Source organism: Haemaphysalis longicornis, unplaced genomic scaffold (assembly GCF_048455015.1).
Source record: "Haemaphysalis longicornis isolate Haplotype H1 unplaced genomic scaffold, Haemaphysalis longicornis Haplotype H1 scaffold_1, whole genome shotgun sequence".
NCBI classification, from domain to species: domain Eukaryota; kingdom Metazoa; phylum Arthropoda; class Arachnida; order Ixodida; family Ixodidae; genus Haemaphysalis; species Haemaphysalis longicornis.
In genome coordinates, this window is record NW_027526203.1 from 472,917,477 (window position 1) to 472,937,463 (window position 19,987).

Sequence of the window (19,987 nt, forward strand, 5' to 3'; positions counted from 1 at the left end):
GACGGCAACGAAGCTGTCTAAACGGTAATTGGGAACGCACCCCTAGTTTCTTCCGGTGTTGCTAGTTTTGTTATGTTTGCTAAGCTAAGGAGTCATGAAGACAAAACAAAAATTTCTTTTATTCGAAAGATTCGATGTTTCATAGTACCCCAAGCGCTTTTCTGGAAGCAAACGATGCTTTATTCGCTGAGAAATAAGGCAATTTAAGCCAAATTTTTGAATCTCCCGCTAAATTCTACATTTCGTGACTTGAACAATGGCGTCATATCAGCCGGTACATAAAACAGATACTTAGTATGTCAACTCCATATAGCACCCACACGCGGGAATCAAACAGGACCCGGAACTCGTGCCGAAACAGCGAAGGCGGCCATTTTAAAAATACTAGTAAAACCTAGTACACCCGCAGCCCTAATCATGGAATCGCCTGATCCGGACAACAAAGCTCTCTTAACAACCTCACACCACTTGAACGCTCAATGTTTTCAAGTGCGCGAGCGGCAGGAGTTGTGGGATACACGGATGGACCGGAAAGCGACCATTCCGCGATACCCACAACAGACGAACGCTCAGCCGTCGGCACCGCTGCCTCGTCAGCCCCGTCGCGACAGACGAATACAGACTGGTACGTATGCGCCGTATTTTTATTACGGTTAATAATAGTTCAATTTCAGTAGCAGTATCGCTTATGCCAGTTGGCCGGTGTCGTGTATGGAAAGCCGTTCGCGCGAGCTCTCTGCTGCGACCAGAAAGATACGAGCGTCAATGCGCGGTGTGTACGGCATTTTTTCCCCCAAGGTCAGAGCGCTTTGACGGCGATTTGACGAAGTCGGCGACGAGCGCCAGCATGTCCCAGGAGTGAGCTAACGTAAGGGTCCCTGCCCTAATCACTTCGTCCGAAATGAAGCGAGCACACTCGTACTTCCTTTAGCTCTCTTTCTCCTCCGTTTGCAAAGTTCACAAAACGTAGCCACTTGCTTCGCCGAGGTTCGTCGTTGGGCAGCGCATGAAAGATCTCTTCACCGGCGTTGATGTCGCACTCCCTCGACGATTTGCCCGTACTACATGGGCATTGCAGGACGCATCAACGAAATTTCATTGTAAAGTACTCGAACAAACTGCAGTTTTCAGTGGTTGTAAACTGAAAACAAGCTCGTAACGACAACAGCAAGCCAACACCATTCCGAAACTTCTGCGACGAGTGGCACTATCTCGCCGCTACTTGCTGTTCCTTTCTCCCCCCGTTTCTATTTTTACCTTTGCTGGTTGGCGATATGACGCCAACCTCCTGTCGAGGGATTGAGATACCAAGCAAGGTCGTGGCTGTGCGTGCTGGAACGGTTCGTTGGCCCCGAAGAGCCTCGAACCAGAAAATTCGTCTGCGTGACGGCGAGATGTCCAGCTCGGCCGGCGGTAGTTTCGTACGCCTTGGCGTACATGTTTGCGTGTTCGTTCGGAACTTCAACCGTTTACTCTACCGTTCTTAGTGTCAAAAAAGGAATGCGCAGTATGTTTAACGGGCATATAGCTCACTATGCAAACTAATAGGCCGTGCCTAACTTGCGCTTGCTTTTGCCGGCCTCCGCCAATTGCAGAACATTCTAGTATGACATCATAGGTACTGTTGCGGGAAATGAGCATGGTGGGTCGCATGGTAATTCCCTTTTTTCCTAATTATGTAGCTTATTTGAGCGAAGTTTGCGTTAAAAGTGGTGTCAGTATGATTCTAACGAGGCAATCTTTCGAATGAACCAAACTTGTGTTTTCTCTTCATGGCTCCTTTAACCGGATATTACAAGGCTGTTCCAGTGTCCCCCCCCCCCCCCCTACTGCCAGGGGATCCAAGGGGGAAACAAGCTAGGTCGGCCCCCAGCTATGGTGTTTCTCCAGCCTTGCAATACTATTGCAAGCTGCGTCAATTTTTTTGCCTTTCAGAATCCTTTGAAATGTACCTTTGTACCTTTGAAATGGTACAGTAAGAGGTGCGGATACGCATACGCCCCTCGTGCTCACACTCTTAGCAAGCTCAAAAGCCGACTTCACTGTTATAATACCCTATCTGCGGTGGTGCACCCTTCACAGGTACCGCAGTTCTTTTTCTTTGTATTTTTTTTGCTAACGCCACCGAAACTAGCTCAAGCTTAAAGGAGCCATGAAGAGAAAATGCAAGTTGGTTTTATTCGAAAGATTTCGGGTTTTATAGTGCCCCCAGCGCTCGTCCGGATACAAACTGTGCTTTATTCACTGAGAAATTAAACAGTTTAGGTTAAAATTTTGATTTTCCCGCTCAATCGTGCGTTTTCGTGGTCCCAAATGACATCACAGGAACCGACAGCTCTGCAGCCTAGAGTACCTTCATTCACGCATCCGCCGTACAGGGTAGAGACGCGTATACGCTGGCGCCGCCATTTTCGGTTGCTCGCTCGCCGCCGAAGCAAGTCATTGTGTCAAAACCGCGCTAAAATTATCGCCGCAACGCGGTTTACTGAAGAAGTTTGAATCATATTGTCTGTTTCGCGTTGCTAGGTCTCGTGGGAAACGAAAAGAATAACGCGTTGAGCCCGTTGGCCCAATTGCGGCGGCACGGGACCGTTCAAAGGTTGTCTCCACCCTGTACAGCGGTGTTGGTTTGTTCCCGCGTTTCTTTACGTTTCGTAACCTAGATGGCGCCACCATACCGTGGCAAGCGTTTGGTTTGTTTTTGCCCGCATTTAAACCTGGCTTGTTTTTGTTCTGGGAGAAAATATTCGTTCCCTGAAACAGTGCTCGCTCGACAAATGGGGTCACGTAAGACACCGTTGCTTGCGTCAATCGGCCAGTGTCGTCTAAGACAACCCCAAGCCCCGTAGTGCTGTGCAGCTAAACGGCTAAACCAAGCATGCTGTGCGCAGTACGAACAGCAGAACGCATCAGTACTTCTATGTTTACATGTGCTTTCGTAACTTCCACTGTGTGTCCCATTATTCTTATTGCTTTGTAAAGAATGTGCCCTAAATTTAAGCGCAAATCGCTCGTTCGTCTAGTTTGTAAGCTCTACCTAATTTGCGTCGGCTTCTGCCAGCCTCCGCCAATCGCAGAGCTTAGCTCATGTGACATCATAGGTTCTGTTGCGGGAAATGAGCTGGTGGGTCGCATGACCATTCCCGTTTTTCCTAATTATGTAGCTTATTTGAGCGAAGTTTACGTTAAAAGTGGTGTCAATATGATTCTAACGAGACAATCTTTTGAATGAACCAAACTTGTGTTTTCTCTTCATGGCTCCTTTAAACAGCTTCACTGGTAATAGATTTTGCCAGTTCATATTGCTTTAAGGGGGGACGCGGCTTTCAACTTCGGAAAAATGACCAAAACATCGTTTTTTTGAAACCCACATATTCGGCTTCTATGTTTCCTATTCTGTGCGTCTGCTGAAAAGCGTCGCAAAGTGGCATAAAAAATACTTTTGTCAGGCGCGGTGACAAACTATCAGCGCAAAAGGGCGAAAAAACGGCAATTTTCGGAGCGCTCTATCTCCGCAACGGTGCCACCCATGGAGGAAATAATACTCAGGAGAGGCCCCTAGCATCCCAATGCATTGCGAAAAGTGTGGAGGAAGTTACGTCATTTTTCTTGAGCCCATGGACAATGTTGCTTACTTGTTTACAACTGCGGCGGCCAAATTTGGGCGAATAGAACGGACAAATTTTTAAGGCGCTTGGTATGTGGCTGCTTCGCTACGCTTGCAAACCAGCGCCATCGGTACGACAAACGTTTTTAGATTAGGCCAGTTTGAAAACTCTGCCGTCGGAGGCGTCTGCGTTCGCCATCGCGCGAGCCTGTTGCTATGACGACGACAAACGCTACTTTGTCAGGCTTAAGAGCTGAAAAATCGTCCTTCTATCTCAAAAACGAAGGCCGTTTTTCGATTGAACCTTTGGGTGAGGGTTAGAATGGGCAAATTGAAGGCGAAATCAACAGCTTAGAAGATGACATCGTACCGAGGAATTAGCGACGAAGCTGTTTTCGTTGCGAAGCGGGAGGGCAGGGCGACGCCATGTTAGTCAAATCAAACCGGAGATAGCAAAGGATGATGGGATAGAGTGCTGGGCTCAGTGGGCTCAAGTCATGGCGGCACTCGGCTTCACAAATGTGACGTCAGGGCCTCTCCTAACCTTTTCTTTCCTCCATGGTGCCACCGGGCGCGGCCATTTTGATATGGTTAGGTCGGCCGAGCGATCGTCTTTCCGGTTCCGCTCGTCTCTTGTATCTTCGTTCATTCACAAACGCACAAACGGCAGAAAAGAAACGACGCACAAACGAAGCTAGAAATAGATGCTGAAGCGCTATTGGTCCTCCGGTCGGGGCGCAGAACAACGACCCTCCTGATTGGATGTCGCGGGCGCAACGCAAGATGGCGGCCGCCTGAGCTGCGTAGCGAGCGGGTTGAGTTCATTTTCGCCGCTTCGCTCGGCCGAGTTTCTGTTCAATCTGTGGTATTCAACACGCACGTTATCGCGATGGGAATGCCAGAGATAACGAGCCAGATTACGGGAAGTTGTGTGGCTCGAAAGGCGGAGGTCATCGAACGCTTCGTGGTGCGCGTGACTCTACCGTCGCCAGACCTTGGAGGGTGACGCGGTGTGCGCGCTTGTGATAGCGGTTCGTGAAGTGAACTTTTAGTCGGATTTGCGATGTTTACACGCTAAGTTATTGCTGTGTCTTGACTGTGGGCTCGCTAGCCTTGAGAAAGAAACGGTCGACGCGTCAAACGCTGCGGCGCGCACGGCATAGCCGACGCGCATTGGAGCATCACATGACTGGGCAGCCGGTTACGATTGAACGCCAGTAGTTGTAATTAAGGCCTGCGACGTTAGATTTAATCTTACAAGCGACCTGACCAGCCATATCAGGTATAATCAAAGTTCGATATGTCGCGGTAAGCGTGCGCTGCGATGCGCGCGAGCCATATCGCCTTTCTTGCGCAACGTTTCCCGTGCACTTGTAATTTTCATGCAAACAGGTTTGAGTTAGTAATATAGGAATAAAAATATGCTCTCTGCGTTAAAAATGTACGTTACTGTGGCAGCATTTAACAGTGATTTTTTTAGGGAAATTATTGATACCATTGCTTAGGGCATACTGGCTGTGCTGCGAGAAATATTGGATGCCTTGAATGTCAAAAGTAGTAAAAAAATATGCTCTTGCATTGAAGTTGGGAGTTATGCAGAATACTCTACCAAGCTTCAAAGTAGCTCATTTTCATCCTTGTGGTATGCAAACTTTTGGCAATGAACACCTCCACGTATGAGTACTAAGTTGCTGTGCCAGGCAAGATAAAACATAAAAAAAGCCAAAAATGTTCAAATTTAAGTAAAAAAAATGCTTAACTTGTTGCCATGGTGACAACACTGCAAAAGGAGGTTGTCCAGTGCGATACAGCTAACCAGCTTACCTACTTTGCATTGAAAGCCCATTGAAACCCATCTTCCCCTCCGTTTGGTTTGCAAAGGGGGTATGTACTCTTCACAGAGGAGCTGAAAATGATGTTTTCTGGAAAGAGAAAGGCTGTAAAAGGCACTCCAATTTCAAGGCAAGGCCTTCCAGAAGCCCCATGTTCAAAAGGACATGAAAGGCTGCAACCGTGGCGACTTTTGATAAGTGAAACCTATGTTGCAACTTCGGAAGCCGTTTTCTCAAAACAGTTTTTTTTGCCACCTATGTCGCTTGTACCAGGGATTTCTTCATGACCACTGGGTCTATTTCCATTCCATTTCTTGCATTACATTCCTTGATGAACAGTTCAGGTCGTGACACTTTTGGTTTTCCAGATTTGTTTTTTGTGATTTTTTTATTCAAATAGTCGTTCACAGTCGACATGCCTGTTGCACATTAACCTCTAAAAAAATGAAAACTAAAAAATATTGTTTTGTAAAAAAAAATTCTAAAACTGTCACGACCTCGCCCATTCATTTGGGAATGCAAAGCACTTCGAACAAGTTTTCTATCGTGTTTTATAAGTCGCTCAAGCTCGGTACAAGCGGAACAGAAAGAAAATTTAATAAATAAAAAAGTTATCAACATATTGTCTTGACATTTTTATGGTGTTATCACAGAAGCATTTCCAGTTGCTGTGCTAATTTTCATCAAAATCCACTGAGAAATAAAAAAGTTGATTTTGAAAGCCACGTTCCCCCTTAAACGTCGTGAGGTACAAAACACCCCCGGCTTGTAGAAAATGTTCAGACCACCCGTGTAAACAGGTACAAAATGCCTCCCAAGTTGGAGGTCTCCACCTTTTTTCTTAGTTAAGCGGTCTTTTCTTACGCCCTTTTTCTTAGTCTCGAACAAACACCCTTATTTGTAGCTTTACACCCTTCTGGGAAAAAGGGTGTTGAAATAATGAACACCCTTTTTGAAGGGTGTTGAGGTGGCGGGGAAGATGTTTGGTATTTAATAAAATTCTATAAATTATGTAACACAAAAATTACCTCTCGATTAAAACGTTTTTGCAAACCCGCGTGTTGATTTGTATGAAATCCATAGTTCCAAAATTAGCGTTAAAATATCTGTTTTTTTGTGACAGGCCCCCCCCCCCCCCCCCCCCCGACTCGATCGGGAAGCTTTCCTCTGCTGGATATAAAAGCAAAAGCACATGTATTACTAAATAAGTATGCACTCCCTGTACCACTTGCATCCCGTTGGCTTTCTCGCTCAATTCATTTTTGTTCCAACTGCAACTTGTGCGTATTGACCGTGTTGAATGGTGTGCGCTCCACTGATACACATTGCCACTGCGCATGCCATCACCTTAAAAAAAGGGTGTGAGGCTCAACACCCTTTTTTCATCCGTACACCCTTTTTTGCCAAAACACCTTTTAAGGGTGTTAGCCATAAGACGAGATTTTAGGGGCGAAGCTCCTCTTGCTCGGGCCCTGTCTCGTCCTTCGTTGCTGCTGTACACGGCACCACAATGGCGATTGTGGCAGGATCCCCCTAGGGATTGGCCAACCAAAGATTGGCCGAAGAGGTCAAAACGTTCAACGCGTTCGTTGCTACCCAACAAGGAGGAGAGGAAGAAGAGGAGGTTGTCGTTCGGCGTCTGCGAGCTCAAGACATGCAGCGGGGGTACGCGACACAAGATGCTCTGCAGAAGGCGACGGCCAAGGTGGCTAAAATTTCACACACCGAATTCGCCAACTTACCCCTGGAGATTGTCATCGTCCCAAAAAAGTCCTACATAATCGCCACAAACATCGACGTCATCGACGGGCTTGTCAACGGAGCGGTGGGAAGTCTCAAGGTTTGCGAGCGAGGAGTGGTGGTCTTGACGCGGTGGCGCCCGGTTTCGATCCCATGACTCTCTGGCCGCAACCAGGGCCGGATTAAGGGGGGGGGGGGCTACGGGGGCTGCAGCCCCGGGCCACACCCTTGTCAGGGGCCCCGCTCGACCACACGAAGAAAAAGTTCTTGAGTGTGCTTGGTGTCCGCATCAAAAGTTGAAGACAGTAGCTTCAACCTCACTTTCACACCGAAGCTGATTAACTCGTGACAGCTGGGCAGGTGTGGGGGCCCCTGACGCTATGGTTGACAACCTTCGAGTCCACATCAATTCGATTTAGTTACTCCAACTCCTCGTTTTCTGTAGGTTTCTAAGAAAACATCTTAGACCAAAAGTCGCGGGTACACAGCTTGACGGTGCCTAAGAAGCCACATAAAAAGGCCCCAAGCTCGGCTCCTGTCTTTTTCGGCACAGGTCGTTTCAGTTATCTTTTCGGTAAACGGACCTCTAAGTACGTGAACGTTTCAGTGCACGGATGTTTCGGTATAAGGAAGGATCAGGCATGCAAATAATGAAACAATGCCTGAAGTACATTGTAAATTGTTTAAACCGGGGAACTCTAAATGTGATTGTTGACAACTTAAGAATTGCCCTAGGAGGTCAGATATCTTCGTACGCAGTTTGTAAGAATTTTCAATTCATAGCGCATGACAGTTCATTGCAGTGACTACCCGTTTCATAAACCTAGCGACGACCCGTACTATAAAGTTTTGAAATTTACATAGCATAAGGGCAATTGATATGGACTCGATATTTCTCGCTCAAGTGCTTCAGTTTGTTAGTAGTACCTGAACTGTTGCACTTTCTTAGACACAATCGCGAGTGATCTTCTCAAAATGATAAACCAGAAGATATTGTTTCCATTGCTGTTATGTTTATATCTACGTCTTCCTGTACCGAACTAGCAGACAGACTGAACACTGAGTGAGTGAGTGAGTGAGTGAGTGAGTGAGTGAGTGAGTTGGCAAGCGGGCAGACCTAACCTTTTGAGATGGGCCGGCAGGAGTACAATAGTATGCCTTTATCGCGTAAACCACGCGTATGTATGCATTCAGATCGTTCCTAGAAACGTTGACGTAGTGCGCGAAAATTCGTCCCATGGCTTCGTTCTTCGTTCGCGGTTTGGGTCTTTGGGGGTTCAGCGATCGATTGGACGCAAAGAAAAAAAAACCTGAAGCATAACAGAAAAAAGGAGAAGCCTCATTCATTTTACACTCGTGCTCGTTTTACTGCGATTCAGGAGCCATACTTCTGTTTTAGACAGTGCCTCGAAAGAGACGCTGACACAGCCGTCGCCTTATTCGCCAATGCGAAGTGCATCGAGGATTTCTCATTGTCATTTGCTGCTTGATCTGCGCACAACCTGTGTATTTTTGTATGCTGGAATGCACTTGCAAATGCGCCAATGGTGAGCGAATGCATTTTTAAATGTTAAAAGTTTGAGTAGGCCACTCGCGTGGTCGTTCCGCTTCAACCTGCGCTTCTGTGGTGCAACCTGTGCAGGCTGTCCGAGGGGCAAGCGTTGCGGAAGCTACGCGTCCGCGCGGCTCCATTTGTAGCGTATTTCTCGAGGCGCCACTCCGTGTAGACGCCGAGGCCGTCGTGTCAGCTCCACCCCAGCAGCTTCCTTAGAGCCGGGGATTCAGAAGGCCTAGGTGGTGTGAAGAGCTCAGGCGTGGTCGCCAGACAAGAACAACAACGTCTGTTTCCTTTCGGGACCATGAAAGCTGCGTCCACTTAAAAACACGTCCTGCTTGCGACCCCTTCGATACCGTCTTGGAAACGGACCTGCGCCGCGACTCGGGGACGGTAAGCTGTTTGTCCCCTTAGGATCTTTTCGCTTTGGCATAATCCGGCGGAGGGCTTGGAACAAAGGGCGGCCCGCAGATCTGGTCCCGCTTGGGCACGGCGGCAGGAGGAGAGGGACCCCCGAATGAACGCGGGAAAAACAGTGAACGAGGCAGACGTGCTGAGGACTCGAAAGCGAGAAATCGACCCCGACTCGCCTCCGTCGTAGATCCCGGATCTAGACGAGTAACGTCATCGTGTTTTCACTATCAGTGACGACCGAACTACGACCCGACCGACCGAGAACGAACTACATGCTGCTGTAACTGTTGTGCGGCACCAACGGGAGCAGCAGCGCGGGGGTGAGCAGAGACATTCTACCCCTATTAAACTGTTTTCTGGTGCCATCTCTCGCACTCACCTGGCACTCTCTAACCCAAAGGGGACCCTTTAATGTGCAGCGGCTTGCCGAATATCTAGACCATCACAGCAACGCAACATAAGTTCATTGCCACTGAACGCTCGACGGCCATCCGCAAACCCATGCACGAAAGGGACCGCTATCCAGCCCAAAATGCTACATTTTTCTGGTTATCGTATTTATGGTAATCGTGCTGCGATAGGAAGGTTGAGTTGCGCTGCACCTCTGCGCCCCCCCCCCCCCCCCCCAACCTCGTTCACAGGAGGCGCGTGTTTCAACCGCCGCGTGCTTCCTCGTCTGCGCAGGTAACCTACAGGATTTTGGCCAGTAAGCCGTGGCGGCCAACTGTTTGGAAGATGTCTGTGAGTGACAGCTGCCTGCGCGGACTTTGAGCCCTCTCATATATGCAGGTGGAGAACTAGAGGAACATTGTAGAAATGCAGAGGTTTTACCATGAAGGATCTTGGCGGCTCATTTGAGCTAGACGGTGTCTCGTGCGACCTGGGGTCCCGACCGTTGATGCTAGACAGATTGAGGGTGGCATCGGAAGTTAAAGGAGCCATGAAGAAACATACAAATTTGTGTTATTTGCAAGATTTTGTGTTCTATAATGCCCCTAGCACTTGTCCCGATGCAAACAATGCAAACAAAGCTTTATTCACTGAGAAAATAATTAGGATAAAATTTTGATTTTCTCCGTAATAGTGCGTTTTCGTGGTCTGCAATGACATCAATGGAAGCCACCGCTCTGCAGTCGATTGGGAAGACTTGTTGACCATTAGTGAACCTAGATGACGCTTTCGGCCTTTGGTTTGTTTTTGCCGTATTTAAATCTGGCTTGTTCTTGTTCAGAGAGAAAATAATCGTTTCGTGAAACATTGTGCTCACTAGACAAATATGGTCACGTAAGACACCGTTGCTTGCGTCAATCGGCCAGTATCATCTCAGACAACCCCAAAGTCCCGCAGTCCAGTACAGCTAAGCATAGTGCGCGCAGTACGAACACCAGTACGCATCGGTACTTAAAGATTCAAAGATTCAAAGATTTTATTTCCTCAGAAGTACGAGGAGGCATGCTGGGACTAAAGGCTACAAAGCCTGACAGAGGCCCCAGCCCCCTTTGGTAAAGTACACTGATGAGGCTTCTATGTTTACATGTGATTTCGTAACTTCCACTGTTTGCCCCACCATTATTACGGCTTTAAAATAATGTACCCTAAATTTAGGCGCAAATAGCTCGTTCGGAAAGCTTATAAGCTCTGCGTACTTTGCGTTTTCTTTTTCCGCCCTCCGCCGATCGCAGAGCCGGCTGGTATGGCATCATAGGTTTTGTTACGGAAAATGAGCTAGTGCATCGCATGGCCATTCCCTTATTTCCTAGTTATGTAGCTTATTTGGGCGACGTTTACGCTAAAAGTGGTGTCAGTACAATTCTAACGAGCCAATCCTTTGAAAGAAGTAAACTTGTGTTTTCTCTTTATGGCTTCATTTATGGATACAGCAGTGTTATGGTTGATTTGACGGATCTTGCTGCAGGAAACGAGTTCCTGTCGTTGTCGCTTGAACGGTTTATGTGACGGTGTAAGAATAGCTATTTCTTAGACCGTGGTTTGTGTACTCTAGGATCATGCGAGAGAGAAGAGTTTGAGTTTGGGGCGCTCAAGGGGTGTTCACGCATTTGCAGCTGGAGTCTAACTAGAGTTTTGAAGTTCTTATTTTATTTCTTATATACTCCGCTTTGTTAATATATATAGTTATATATATATTATTCACTTCCGTTCATCATACCAACAACATCTCGAATTGGTCACACTGGTCACAATCTCCGAAACTTTCAACACCATCTCCATGTTGAGCCCCCTGCCAAATCAGCCACAGTCCGGGGATTTGGTTCCAAACCGACGCCGCACATCCGAAAAATACTTCACTCATTAAAACTCGCGACAATACATTTGTCCTGTTGATTTTATAAGTCTAAGACTACAACCTTAAATCTTTAATAAAATGTGCCTCTTATAAGAGAATACTCTTCTGTTCAATGACATTTGCTGGCCGACGAGGCACATCGGTTAATTGTGAATTTGTAATGGACCATTTATCGAACAATACTAAATTTCCCGCCTGATAAAATTCGTTATATAATACTAGACATCTAGAAACTGTAAAATTATGTATAATTTATCACTGATCACACAGCATACCATGGGCCGCGAAAAATGAAGCATAATAAAGCGGAATCGTCATCATCGTCATCCTCGTCGTCGTCGTCATCATCATCATTGGGGCCCCAAGGACACAGTAGCCCCGGGCCCCCAAATTTCCTAATCCGGCACTGGCCGCAACGGGAGGTACGTGGCGCAATTCCCACTGCGCTACAAACCGAGACGCGAGCATGGCTACGAACGCGCCTTATGTCCTTTACTCATTCAGACGGTGCGCGCCGTCAAGAAGACCTATAACAATGTTTCACGGTGTCACTGATAAGCATTTTAGCTTCGCCCCTCTCATCATCATTCAATTCGTGGAGATGGCGGGATTTTTTTACACCCTTTTCGGCCAAATCGGGTGTAACACCATCAGGAATTCAGCAAAATTTATCTGCTTCAAATCAGTTGGCATCTTGCTGGCGTTGTGAAATCTGGTGTCATCTCGCTGGCGTTGTGAAAACTGCAACAGTCCTTCGTAAACTGGCATCATTCATTACAGTGCACTTCGGTACCCAGAATATTGGGTGCAGCGGAGGAGGGAGGGGTGAAACTTGCTTCAGATGCCCCCCTTTTGTTTTTCTTGGTGAGGCTATTTTAGTCGTGGTTTTTGAGTCGAGGTAGTTTTAGTCGTGGTATTTTGAGAGGATACAGGGGTGGGACACTGCGCAGTGTGTTCTCTGCAAATGCATCACGTCGTTTGCCCTGGAAAGAGGATTTTTTTTGGGAAAAAAGTAGCCGAAAGGCAAGCTTTGTTGGCCTATGGCAGTATGGCAGGAGACGTTCGGGCGATCCTGTGACACAACACTGAGCTGTGATTTCGCAACGCTGAAGTTTTCAGTGGGAGGGTGCTTTCACAAGTTGCAGAAGGCTTGCTGTACCACTCCAATGTGTGACGACCGTCCCCTGGTCATCGCGTGCCATCAAACATGGCATCAATGTTGTTTGGCGGCTGAGCAAGGTCCCTGTACAAGCCCTTGACGACACACACTATCTGCTTCGGAGGCTGCTGCAGTGTCCTCGCAAACCTGGACCACTTTTTTTCAAGTGCGCTTGGAACGTCTTGTGGTGTAGGCCTCTTGTGGGTTAAGTTCATCCCAGCACAAAAATACGACAGAGCAGACACCCCCTTTCCGATGCTTTGAATACATTTCAAAGCCGTTATGTTCACCACGAAAGGAGTGATGTTGCCAGATCCTTCGGTTCAATTGGTGACGAAAAACGCTCCACACGATGTTCGTAAACCGAGCACGTCTCACCTTGAGCCTCACGGCGAGTCTGTACTGCCTGTCAGCCGTCTCAAACCCGGCGCCGCCAGCCCGCATTTGCCGCACTCGACGTGCGCAAAAAGGTCTTTCAGCATTGCCATATCCACTAAGACAAAATCTGTGCCGGATTCTACCTCCGAGTGCACCAGATCCACTTCAAGGAGGTCGAATTTCCGCTGCGTTGGTGATTTGGTCTCCATGCCGCGCTTGAACTCGTCTGCGTGTTCCGTACGCGCGGCGATCTCCTCCGCCGACAAGACGTGCTTGGACCAGCAGGGGCGGTATTCTCGTAACTGTCCCTTTAGGAAACGTCCCTTTGGAGTCCCTTTAATCGTGACGTACTTCCGGTTAAGCAATAAGCGTTGATAGTAGGTTCGCCGCGCTTGCGTTACGTCACTTCCGGTAGTTTACTTTTATCCAATCAGGGCTCGCCAAAAGGGACACTTTTGAGAGGGACAAAACTCGAGAATACTGCCCCAGGTCTGGATTCCCGAGGTAGTCCAGGCGATGGGACAGGCGAAGCAATACGAGGCGGCGAACAATTTTCATCGGCTGAAGCCCGTACTACATGGAGCGATTTCGCCTGCGAATTCGCTGATGCGGCGCCGCTGGTGCGGCAAAACCACCTTTTTTCGTTGCTGCGGCAAAGTGCCAAACATTTGAAGCGGTCGAGCAAACGCCGCTCGTGCGGCGTGTGCGGCGTATAGGGGCCGGACCTGCGGCCAATAGGAGCACAGCTCGGCACCACTTGCACGCTTGGAAACCAGATGGCGCTGCTTGTCTGAGCGCGACAAAAGCGCGAGCACACCAAAACGTTTGTCTTCTCTGCTGTGTGTGCGTATATTGATAAAGAATTGGCGATTCTTATATAAAACCGCAAATAAACTTATATTTACCGCAAACCAGGCAGAAACAACTTGCCAAGAAAGTAAAATAAAACCACCCTTGTTAAAATCACAACAACCTTTGCTGGTGGCAAACTTAATTCAGTCTGCAAACAAGGCGCGTCTGAAATACGAAAATCGCGGCGTTCGCAGGCCCCATGTAGACGACAATTCCAGGCATTGCGAACTTCGCAAGTGCGAATGTTCGTTCCAGCGGATTCGCAGGCGAAATTCGCTCAATGTAGAACGGGCTTAAGTCGAGCGGCCCGAAGTCGCACTACGCGGGCGGACGACGCTTTCGCTTCCCGTACGCATGACAGGTCATCCTCTTCAAACGTGCGTCATCAGTCACGAAAGTGTGCGATGAAAGAATGCGAAGAAACCGCGAAAATGTCTAGCAAAACTACTCTAAGCGAGCGCTGCGCCAGAAGAGCGGACTCCGTCGGGCGCGCGTAGCAAACGCCATGATGGCGAAAAAAAAAAAAAAAAAGACGTAGCAGTCGCGCCCACCAATGGGAAGCGTCAGACGACGAACTCAAACCGCGCGCGCGCGCTCCAGCCAATCGGCAGTCCAGAAGGCGCCTTCGGAAAACTGGCAAGGGCGGTCGTTTTACTGGTTTTACTCAAGCGACGCCATTTGAAGATGTCACAAAATGCGCACAAAGAACAAGCTTCAAAGCAAGGCCAAGATTGCGGCGATCGCTCGGCTAAGGTCGGCTGCTTACAAGCATATCGAGCAGACGCTGCACCCTGATTGGTCGATTCTAAACACGCTGATTGGTTGGTTTACAAGCTGTTGTGACGTCATTTTTAAGGACCGCCTTTTTTTTTTAATGGGAGAAAGACGCGCTGCTCTGACCTCCAACGTTTGCGGCATATTGTACTTTTCTGCGGCATGGCGGGCACGTCGAATGCTGCTCCCACCGATGAGGATCGTCGATGCTGCTCTGACTGCGACAAGGTGTTTTCGCACCGAAAAGACATGCTTTAACACGAGAGAAACGTGCACCACAAAGAGAGGACAAACTCAAAAAGCCGCATGAAGTGTGACAAATGCGGTCACCGCGTTGAAACTTTTGATAACCTCGTCCTTCACCACAAAGCGATGCACGATTTCGAAGCTGGAAATGGTCTTCGGCAGCGCTGAAGGTAAGCAAACTTGGAATAGTTTGCTTTTATTTCGCCTACGTTAATCTGCTTCATCTAGTATTGTGCTCAGTGATTTAAAGGGGTCCTGAAATACCTTCAGCCGATGCATGGATGTACATGCAACCAAATAAAGCAATGTATTAGCAATCTCCCCCCGGAAGAATTTTGTTAAAGCGATGAGTATTAGCTGAGAAATCGTAAATAAAAAACCGCGCATTATCGTCGCGCCGCGTTTCCTCCTCCTTTCAACTTACTGTCCGCTGTTGATGGCGCGCCAGCCTTCCCTCCCGTGATGCTGCGCTCCTCGGCGGTGACGTACTTCCGCTATTGCGCTGCTCCGACTGCCGTCTGCTACGGGCAAGCTTTGCTGACACTTTGAATCCCGCACTCCCCTAAAGGCTGGAAAAGCGAACGAAAAACCTGGCCGCATGTGTGCGGCGGCCTGGCTTTGCCCTTTCGCGGTGTACGTTGTTGCAGTTGCTATCGGCGGCGAACTCGCAGCCGCACGGGGAGGATCGTGCGCTCGTTCTCTTTGATGCACCGCGCACTGTTTATCCAAAAAAGTGCCGTATCAGATCTGGCCCCGCTGGTGCCGGGTGTTAGTTTGACATTTTAAACCGATACAGAACCCGTGCACAAAACGCTTCAATCATGTGACCAGTTCAGCTTGGGGCGACGCGTGGTGGAGAACGGCAACGTTGGCAAAACATGCTCCGCCGCGGCTCTGAGCTTTCTAGCGCTGGAGCGAGCGCCATTTCTTTGACAATCTCAAACATCGGTTGCCTTGGCAACAAGGCACAAACCACTCTAGAGATCAGTTACGGTTCCGTGATCCCGGTTCAGCTCGGGGCCCCACCTCGCGACATTTGGGCACTGCAGGCGTACCACTCACTCCCATTGGGAATTGCGAGATGCGTTTGGCATTACAGGAGGCGATGGTGTGTGTGTTGTGGACGCCGTTGTTTCGCGATGAAATGCGACGTTGTGCTTCTGCGGGTGGATAGTGCTTCCCATGGTCTGGATTATCTTTCTCGGGCGACGTACGACTCAACCTCGCATGGTGTATGTGCAGTGTGTGTGGCTAAAAGCCATCTCGGCTTGTGCGCCAGAGTTAAGTGGCTTGCTGTTCGTCCCCGCAAACCGTGCGCGAGGGGAGTGCCGAATTTACGACGGGTAGGAGGAGGCAACCCATCTTCGGTCAATCGCGGTTCAGACTTGCAACGCATCTTGTGACGTTGTGTTTGTTTTAGCATATCGTTACCGCGTTTGCGTTACCGTTTACCGGGTTTGCGGGAGTCGACTGCGCATGCGCGAGAGTTACCGTGAACGGTAACTTACCGGCACAGGCTTTACCGTCGCCAGCGATTGGATTGGATTGGAAAAACATTTATTGTGCCTGCGGTTGAAGTCCAAGTTAGGACTTCAGACTTGGCCAGTGTCGTCCTCGCTGTCGCCACCAGGGTTAGAGGCCCCCCGCCCGTTACCGGGCTGTGAAGTCTCCTGCCTGGCCAACGCCACGATGACCCGCTGGACGGCCTCGAGTTGGAGGTCTTGGTTGCCAGATCGCTTAGCCTCTTCAAAGGCGGGTGGAAGCCTTCCTGATGTAGAATCTTCTGGGAAGTTCAGACAGTCCCAGACGATGTGCTCAAGAGTCGCGGGGGCGTTGCGACACACCCTGCACGTACCGTCGGGGTGTGCCTCCGGGAAAATCTTGTGCATGAAAGCCGGGCTCATGACCGTTCGTGTTTGAAGCTGCCTATATATGACTGCTTGCTCCCTGCTCAGCCCTTTACAGGGCGGCGGGAGCGTGCGTCTGGCGAGCCGATAGGCCTTGGTTATTTCGTTGAAGCTGGTCATTCGGTCTCTTGTACTGAACCACAAGTGATCACCACTTGACCCGGCGCGGTCTGTTAGTTCGCGCGCGCGGGCGTGTGCGGTTTCGTTATGGTTGGCGTTGGTGTGCGACACTTCCCCTGCGTGTGCCGGAAACCACTTTATTCTTGCCCTTTCCCGGTGTCTCGGTATCTCATTTAAAATTTTCGTCGCAGCAGCAGAGACCCTGCCTCGGGCGAAGTTCCTGATTGCCTGCCGCGAATCGCTGAGGACAGTGCGGCAGCCCGGGTCTTTGATGGCCAGTGCGATGGCCACCTCTTCAGCCTCTTCGGATGTACCGCTCGCTGTGCTGGCCGCCGCTCTGATGCTGCCCCCAGCATCGACGACAACCACGGCGAATCCTCTTCTGCTCGCATATTCGGCAGCATCCACGTAACGGGCGCTTGTGTCGCCGGCGTGCAGGTCCGCCAGTGCCTTGGCCCTCGCCTTGCGTCTGCCTTCATTGTATTCGGGGTGCACGTTGCGCGGGATAGTGTCCACGCGAATTTTGCTCCTGATCTCGTCCGGGACGGGCATCTTGGCTCCTTGTTGTTCGTGATATCGTATTCCAAGCTTCTCCAGGATTCTCCTACCGGGCTTGGTCATGGAAAGCCTCTCCAGCTGGGCAATCCTCTGAGCCTCGGCAATTTCGTCGAGGGTGTTGTGGATGCCCAGAGTGTACAACCTCTCCGTGCTGGTGCATTCGGGAACTCCGATGGCCGTCTTGTATGCCCTTCGGATGACTACGTTGAGCTTGTTCGTTTCGTCCCTCTTCCATTTGTGGAAGGCGGCCACGTATGTGATGTGGCTGAGGACGAAAGAGTGCACCAGCCTCGTGAGGTTCTCCTCGCGAAGTCCCCTCCGTCTGTTCGACACTCTTCTCATTAGTCTGATGGCGTTGGCCGCCTTGCCGACGACCCGTGTCACTGTTTTCCCGTTGCCTCCGTGCTCGTTAATAAGCATTCCCAGAATACGGATATCTGTGACTCTGGGTATGACGGTACCGTCTTTGGTGTAGACGGAGATTTCCTCGCGGTCGCTTCTCTTTTCAGTGCGGGGACCTTCCCTGGGCCTGTATAGCAGCACCTCGGACTTACTCGGTGAGCATCTGAGGCCGGTGCCCTCGAGGCTTTCCTCGACCGTCCGTACCGCCCGCTGAAGCGCCTCTTCTACTCGAGCGTCGCTGCCGCCTTCGACCCACAGCGTGATGTCGTCGGCATATATGGTGTGCCCGACGTGCTCCACCTCTGCGAGTCTACTGGCGACCTCGATCATGACTAGGTTGAATAGGAGCGGCGAGATCACCGACCCTTGAGGGGTGCCTCGGCTGCCGTTCTCTTTGGCGTCCGTTGCGAGATCCCCCGCAACGATTTCTGCCGTTCGGCCCGTGAGAAAGCTACCTATGTACTCGTGGGTCCGCTTGCCCATGTTCAACTTAGAGACTTGGCTCAGGATCGCCGAGTGGTTGACATTGTCGAAGGCCCCCTGTAGATCCAGGCCCATGACGGCCCTTGAGTCTCGGGTGTCCCTGTCGACAATGAGGTGCTTCAGTTGTATCATGGCGTCCTGCGTGCACAAGTGCTGCCGGAATCCGATCATACTGTCGGGGTAAAGGTCGTTGTTTTCGAGATATTCTTGCCAGCGCGCTAGTAGGACGCGCTCCAGTACCTTGCCCACGCAGGATGTGAGCGATATTGGACGGAGGTTGTCCGTGCTCGGCGGCTTTCCAGGCTTGGGTATCAGGATCATCTTAGAATGTTTCCACTCCTTCGGTACGACTCCCGACCTCCAGCACTCGTTGAAGTATTTCGTGAGGGCTACAATCGAGCGGTCATCGAGGTTCTTGAGTGCTCCGTTCGGCACGTGGTCGGGACCCGGAGCCGATCTGCTGTTAAGCTCTTGCAGAGCCGTCCGCACTTCCTCGACGTCGATGTCTCTGTCCAACCTGTCGTTTGGGCTTCCAAAGTAATCTCTGTGGGTGACTTTCGGCGTGGATGGGATGTATTTCTCCAGAAGTTTCTTCTTCACCGCATCCTCGCCTCTTTCCTTGATTTCCGCGTGTAGGATCTTTGCAAGCCTATCCCTCTGATAAGACTTGGTCTTCGTCTTATCCAGTAGGTGCCGGAACAGGTTCCAGGTTCTGCCGTTGTGGAGTTGGCCATCAGCAGCGTTGCAGAGTTCGTTCCATTTCTGGTTGTTGAGCGCGTGGCAGTGCTCCTCAATCTTGCGATTCAGACCGGCGATCTTCTTCCGCAGCCCTCTGTTGAGCCTTTGCTTCTTCCATCGCTCTTGTAGAGATCGCTTCGCCTGGATTAGATGGACTAGCCTGCTGTCCATGCTGTCGACTTGAACATCCGTCTCGATTTCTCTCGTGGCGGCCAGTGCACAGGCAGGCTGCTCCAAGCTACTGGTATGCGGCGATTTCAACGCCATGGACCAGTCCTGGGGTTACGTCAAGAGCAACGCCAAAGGCAGAAACCTGGCGCAGGATGCGCTCGACAATGGGTACGTCCTCGTCACGGATCCTGCCAACCCGACGAGAACGGGCAACTCGGTGTCCAGAGACACCACCCCTGACCTCACCTTTGTCAAGAACATCGTGGCGGAGGACGTAGAGTGGAAGAACACCGGACTGGACCTTGGAAGTGATCACATGATTGTGGAAACTACAGTGCGACTGAGTGGAGCCAGCGCACCTCAGGCACGAAAGCACAAATGGGTCGACTGGGAAGCCTTCAGAAGGCAAAGAAACGAAGCCGCAGACGAAAACGAACACATCCAAGACATCGCCGCCTGGGAGGAATTCCTGAGCAGACGAAGTGTACCGTCGCGTACTGAATACAGCAAATGCAGCGCGCTCGGCGCTTTATGCTTGGTACAGCCTATGAAAGTAATCTTACATGATGCTGTTTATTACGTTGATGATTATAGTTGGGTTTTGTTGGCTCAAGGCCGACTATGGGCAAAGAGTGCCAAAGAAGAAGTTAGTGAATTGTGATGAGACCGTGCATACTAAAACATGTGACTAAAAGTAAAAGTGATGCAAAACAAAAGACAATGGAGATGGCTGGTGTATAGGGCCA